Source organism: Mesoplodon densirostris, chromosome 6, assembly GCF_025265405.1.
Source record: "Mesoplodon densirostris isolate mMesDen1 chromosome 6, mMesDen1 primary haplotype, whole genome shotgun sequence".
Classification (NCBI taxonomy): Eukaryota; Metazoa; Chordata; class Mammalia; order Artiodactyla; family Ziphiidae; genus Mesoplodon; species Mesoplodon densirostris.
The window spans coordinates 123,547,254-123,553,253 of record NC_082666.1 but is presented as its reverse complement, the minus strand read 5'-3'; the positions used below and the strand labels follow the sequence as shown (position 1 = coordinate 123,553,253).

General features: G+C 44.5%; 1 protein-coding gene across 2 annotated transcripts in view; it reads left to right on the top strand.

The window, feature by feature from the left end:
- Window positions 1-4,819: 4,819 nt before the first annotated feature.
- The window catches only part of ADRA1A (adrenoceptor alpha 1A), a 98,946-nt gene continuing 97,765 nt past the window's right edge, over window positions 4,820-6,000 (top strand). For both annotated transcript variants that reach the window (XM_060102596.1, XM_060102594.1), the window contains exon 1: window positions 4,820-5,139. The gene's annotated coding sequence lies outside the window, so the exon portion shown is untranslated. The remainder of the gene's footprint in view (window positions 5,140-6,000) is intronic.

The following is a 6,000-nucleotide window of genomic DNA, read 5'->3' as shown; positions in this document are numbered from 1 at the left end:
GGAGCACAGGCTCCGGACGCGCAGGCTCAGTGGCCATGGCTCATGGGCCCAGCCGCTCCGCAGCATGTGGGATCTTCCCGGACCGGGGCACGAACCCGTGTCCCCTGCATCGGCAGGCGGACTCTCAACCACTGCGCCACCAGGGAAGCCCCAGAATAAAAAGTTTAATGAGATTTTTTTACTTGTTAAATTGGCTAAGATTTATTTCATTTATACTTATTTATGTACTTATCGATTTTATTATAAATACTCAAGGTTAACAAGAGGAAAAAAAAGGAGGTTCTGCCATACACTACTCTTAGGAGTTTACACTTTCCATTTGCATTTGTAAAACCTTCTTAGAAGGCAATATGTATTATAACCTTTTAAGTGCTCATAATTTTCGATTCTTTAATTTCACTTATAGAAGTTATTCTTAAGAAAAAATTAGAATACAATGTTATATATGGGTATTTATCACAGTACAAGTTATAAATCAGACATCTGTTAAAAACAAATATCCAAGTATTAATTATCCAAATATTTAAATTTATCATGACATATACACACAATGGAATTGCTATGCAGCCATTATAAGTCATGTTTGGGCAGAAATTTAATAATATGGCGTTAATAATATTAAATGAAAAAACAAGATATATAACTGTAGATACAGTATGATTGTAGTATTGTATATAATGTATATTTACACACATAATATTGTAAATACATGTATATAATATATTTCATGTATATATATATCTAAGTATGTCATTTATACATGTGAGTCTAGAAAAAGGGAAAATATTGCAAATATTTAACAGTGTCTATTTCTCCAATGAGAGAATTACAGATTAGTTTTATTTTTATATATTTCTAACTTTTTAAAATGTGTTACTCTGAGCATATATTTTATAATGAAATTCAGGTCAATAAGAATTTTAATGTGCCTGTAAGAGCAGGTCAGCAGATGGAGAAATGAGATAAAGAATTTCTAAATTTGTTACAGATATTGCTTTAGGTGTTTCAATTCCCTTTCTGTTATTATTGGACAAAGGTATTGAAAGAATTTGATTGATATGAATCAACTAATATTTGCTATGCAAAGAGCAGAGTTTTATTCTTTTAAAAGTATAATTGGCTACAGGCTGGCTTGACTCCACCATAACATACACTGTAGGGATGGGACACTGTGACTCCCATAACTTGAAGCAAGTAATTTTCTTAGGGCGACGAGAACAATCGGGATGAATGATGCCAAAGACAGAATCATTATCTCATCCTAGGCTTCCTTCAGCAGTGTCTGTGCACTGTGAGTCTTCTCGGTTCATTCAAGGATTAGAACACAATGTTTGTTTGGAGAATCATGACTTGGATACTGCATCAGTATCATTCTGAGCAAAGTTTTTCATTTCCCTCACACTTTTTTTTAAGCCTTAGGAGAATGCCTTGAAAAGCCAGGTCGTCTTGGTGGATACTAACATTAAACCCTCTACCCTGTCAGTGGAATTATAAATTCCAGAAATCAGTTCCTAATTTCATTGTGTATTGTCCTGTAAGATAATGACTGACAGATTCTTTTTTTTCTTCAAAGCTTCCCACACTAGCTGACTTTCTCACTAGTCACTAACAGAGTCCTGCCAGTCTAAGGCATCAGTGTATGTCGATTGCAAGCCCTTCTTCTCCAATTAGGTTGGTTCCCCCAGGGTCTGTGAACACACACACACACACACACACACACACACCACTCTACTGGACAGCTGCTGTTCATCTGCTTACCTTACTTTTGTCTACCAATCCGAATCCTGCTTATCCTGCAAGCACTAAGTCAAGCAACATCATCCCATGAGGCTTCCCAGAACCTCCCCTGCAGGAGATTTCTCAAGTTCCAGCACATCTGAATCTCCCCTGCAGGAGATTTCTCAAGTTCCAGCACATCTGAACAGACTAGCACCCTTAGGTCCAGGTAATAGGACCCGTGCCTTGGGTTTCGTGCTTTAGAAAGCCCAGCTCGGACTCCCTCTGGCTGTGGCCCTTTCCGTGGAGCAAAGAGTCCACAGGAGTAGAATAATATCCCAGCCTGGAGTCTGTGCCCTCTCTTCTAGGTCATGCTCTGGGATCTAGCATCTCCTGCCCCAAATGGCCACACAACCACTTTCAAGGACTTTAGGCCTTTTTTCTGGGTCTACCCTCTCAAGGGAAGACCATATCACAGGTGTGTGCACCCTGAGGCCCAAGGCCAAGAGGCAGCGGTTTGGGTGTACAGACTGAAGTGTTCACACATATCTGCATGGCCCTTCAAGACGTGGGACAAGAAGGGATGGGAAGAAGAGGAGGAGCAGACAGGAGTCATAGCCAGCTCTCCCACTCTGCCGTGTAGGGTCACCCTGGTTACATCAGTGGACCGGGGCATAGTTCGCAGGGCATTTCAAACACCTCTCCAGCTGAATACTTTGTGCTCTTGTTAAATGTGGAATTTGGACCACTCTGGGTTAGAAGTATGTTTCACTTTAAAGTAGCACACAAAATAAGCAGAAAGGAAAAGGGTTAAGATTAATTACAAGAGAGTTGATAAGCTTCGTGAGATATAATCTCACTCAGTCCAAATAACCCTGGGGTTGGGGGTTATTGTCTCCCTTTAAAAATTAGGAAACCAAGGCTCAGAAAAGCTGAGTTTCACCCTGGTTTCATAGGAGGGCAGGAGCAGATCTTTACCACTCCACAGCCTCCTCTTTCTTCACTCCACCTTCCCATGGGTCTATCTCAGCATCTTCTGGGACACCCGCATCAACCATTCTTTATGAAGATGAATAGTTTCCTGTTTGCAGGTCTGTGATCAGCCATGGAAAAATTGGTTCTGAGAGCTAGTTTAGCCAAGATTGGTGTTCACCGGCTTGGAAGTGGATTTGAAAACCTACCTGGTAGCATACAGAGGCCAAGGTGGAAATAAAGAGCTGCTTTTCTCCGTCTGGGCACTAGCTAATGGGTTGAGGGGGTGGGATTGTGAGTATGCTTGTTTGTTGGAGGTGGGGTCCTGGGAGTTCCAAAAGCCTTTGTACTTTTTGACCCTGCAGAGTTGGGCAATTTTCAGTCGCTCTTCTGGATAGCACTACTTCCCTTATTTGCCACGGAACAGGTCTTACTAGAAAGCTTGCATTCACGGTGTAAGGTTAATGAATACGAAACTAAACAGTAATATCATCCTCTGGTGGATGGGATTTCTGAAGAACAGACTTTGTATACATATTTGATGATAAGATGTAGGAGTCTCAGGGAACTGTAGTAAAGCCTCTTCCACGGAGGGGACGGCAGCTCAGAGAGCAAGTGACTTAGTAATTAGAGGGAACCCAGATTTCCTGTCTCCTCACCCCATATGCTTTTCCTACAACATAAAATTCATCCCCCTATAGATGTGGCGGGTGGGATGGCATTGTTTACAGGAAAGAGGTCATCTAAATATTAGGTCTTTGATGAAGCAGGGCTCCCTGCTCCTCCTGAGGGCATGCCTCTGAGGCATTTGGAGGTATACTGCTACAACGAAGTCTCCCAAACTTCCCCCTTGGAAAAGGTCACAATGTTAATAAACTTGTGTTCAGGTGAGGGAATTCAAGTACCTACTTACCTGTACTGAAAGTTATCTCTTTATTACTAGGTTTAAGAGAACCTACTAACTACTTTATGAACAGTGTGTTTTGTCTGAATCAATAAAGATGAAAGACGGGGACTTAGGAGGTGGGAATCAGAGTGGAGGAAATTCTGGTATTTCCCCAATTTTCTAAAACACAGGTGGTTTTCTTCAATTTTAAGCTAAACAGAACATGGAATTTACCAGAAAAAAAAAGTAAATAAGATTGTTGATGTCACCTTTTCATACTCCAACTATTCATGCATTAAAGAGAAGTAACACTCTTTTAAAAGGTACATTTTCTTTTTTTTTTTCTTTTTTTTTTTTTTTTTTTTTTTTTGCGGTACGCGGTACTCTCACTGTTGTGGCCTCTCCCGTTGCAGAGCACAGGCTCCGGACGCGCAGGCTCAGCGGCTATGGCTCACGGGCCCAGCCGCTCCGAGGCATGTGGGATCTTCTCGGACCGGGGCACGAACCCATGTCCCCTGCATCGGCAGGTGGACTCCCAACCACTGCGCCACCAGGGAAGCCCTAAAGGGTACATTTTCTTACAGAAACTGGAAAATAATTAATAACACTTTAATAACACTAAGCCACGTAAGAAACTGCAGTGCGACCATCATACTTTCTAAGTCCATTTGTCTGAAGAAATGAGAGATGGATCGTATTTCAGAAGGTTTAGATATGCTTACTTTATTTTCCTAGAATTATAATTTTATTATAATCAGATTTATTGAATTTTATCTGATTTTACATTCATCTTAAAACATCTGCAAATAATATAATTTACCTGCATATTTGGCATAACCATATGCTTCTTTTTGATTTTAACAGAACCTAAGTGTTCCTTGAATCAAGCTGTTCAAAATAACTTTACTGGGCATTTCTTTGAACACATCATACACACAGTAATATGTGTCTGGCAAGTGTCTATTTTTCTTTATTTTTAAAATCAGATCATTTAAAAGAGTTATTTACTACAAATAAAAAATCCCTTCTCCCCGCTCTCCCCACCCCCACGCCACACACACACACACACACACACACACTTTCTTAAAGTGAAGCGAGAACCCAATTCACCCAAGGCAAGAGAAAAAAAAAATACTGATGTGCTCACTGTTCCTGTTACCTCGGAGTAATACGGTAACAGCAGGAGATTACGGTACTAGCTGGGGCTACTGACTGTGTTACGTCAGCGAGAGCTGCAAAGTTCCTTGCTATTCTTTGCTGATGTCGGGGAGCTGAATATTAAAAGGGTGAAGGTGGAGTTATTGCCTGGCAGTATTTGGTTTTTTCTTTTTCTATTTTCTCTCTTTATTTTTAAAATCTCCAGGTAAAGCGTCTGTGAGACAGGAGCTTAAAGACGTCTGTGGTAGAGAAAGGGGTGAGTCAGCGGGTGCAAAAGGACTAGGAATTGGTTCATCGGAAACGGTTCCCTCTCCGCCGAGGGAGGAGGCAGCAGGGCTGCTCCTGGGACCGAAAGCCCGTCCGGTCCCCGCCACGCGCGCGCGAGTGGCTCTGCATCCGCGCTCCAGGTGAGTGCGCTGCAGCGCCGGGCGCCGGCGTCCAGCAGGGCCGGGTGGATTAGAGAAAACCTCCCTGGGCCTCAGGGTGAGACCCAACTCCCACTTTTCCCCAGGCTCCTCCCGCTTCTTTCACCCGCACCCTTACCCCCACCTCGTTTCCCTTATATTCTGGGAAGTTATCTCCTCGTTAACAAGTGTGTTTTTTAACCCCGTATTTACCGCTCCGAGGTAGGGGAAACGGGTTTCTGCAGTTGCTTGCTTTTTGTATCGCCTGTGAGCTCTAGAACTTGTGATGTTCACAGCAGCCTTTGCCCGGGAATCCCGCCTCAAGGCCCAGCCGCAGAGTCCTTACAAGGCAAGGTGTGTCCCCACTCCCCGCATTCCTGCCCGAGTCCCTGCGGTCGGCCCGCAGCTGTGGAAACCTAGCTTTCTTACGCAGACCGTGGTCCCCAGCTCGGAAAATACGAGGCGTCCCCTGTCCGCCGGCGCGCGGACTTGATTTTTACGCCTACTGTACAAAAGCCGCAGTGACTGCCGCCTGAACAGCCCCTTAGACAGAATGACGCTCCCCGCTCCCACTCTTCCTCTTGGACCCCCGGAGCCCGCCTGGGTGTGGCTTGAGGCTCGAGTCCTCCGGGACCGCTGATCCTCTGGGTAGAAAAGGAATCCTGGACCGATCTAGGTCGCGTTCAGCCCTCGTTGGGTCGCGAGGGCTTTGCTCTGGACTCGGCTCTCAGGCCGGCTTGGCTGGTCGACAGACCGACGCTCTCCGCACACTCAAGTGTGAATTCCTCGGGCGTGAGCGTGCGCGTGGCACTGGCCCTGCGGTCCCCGGGTCGCAGCGGCTCCCTCTCCCAGGCCGCCTCCTCC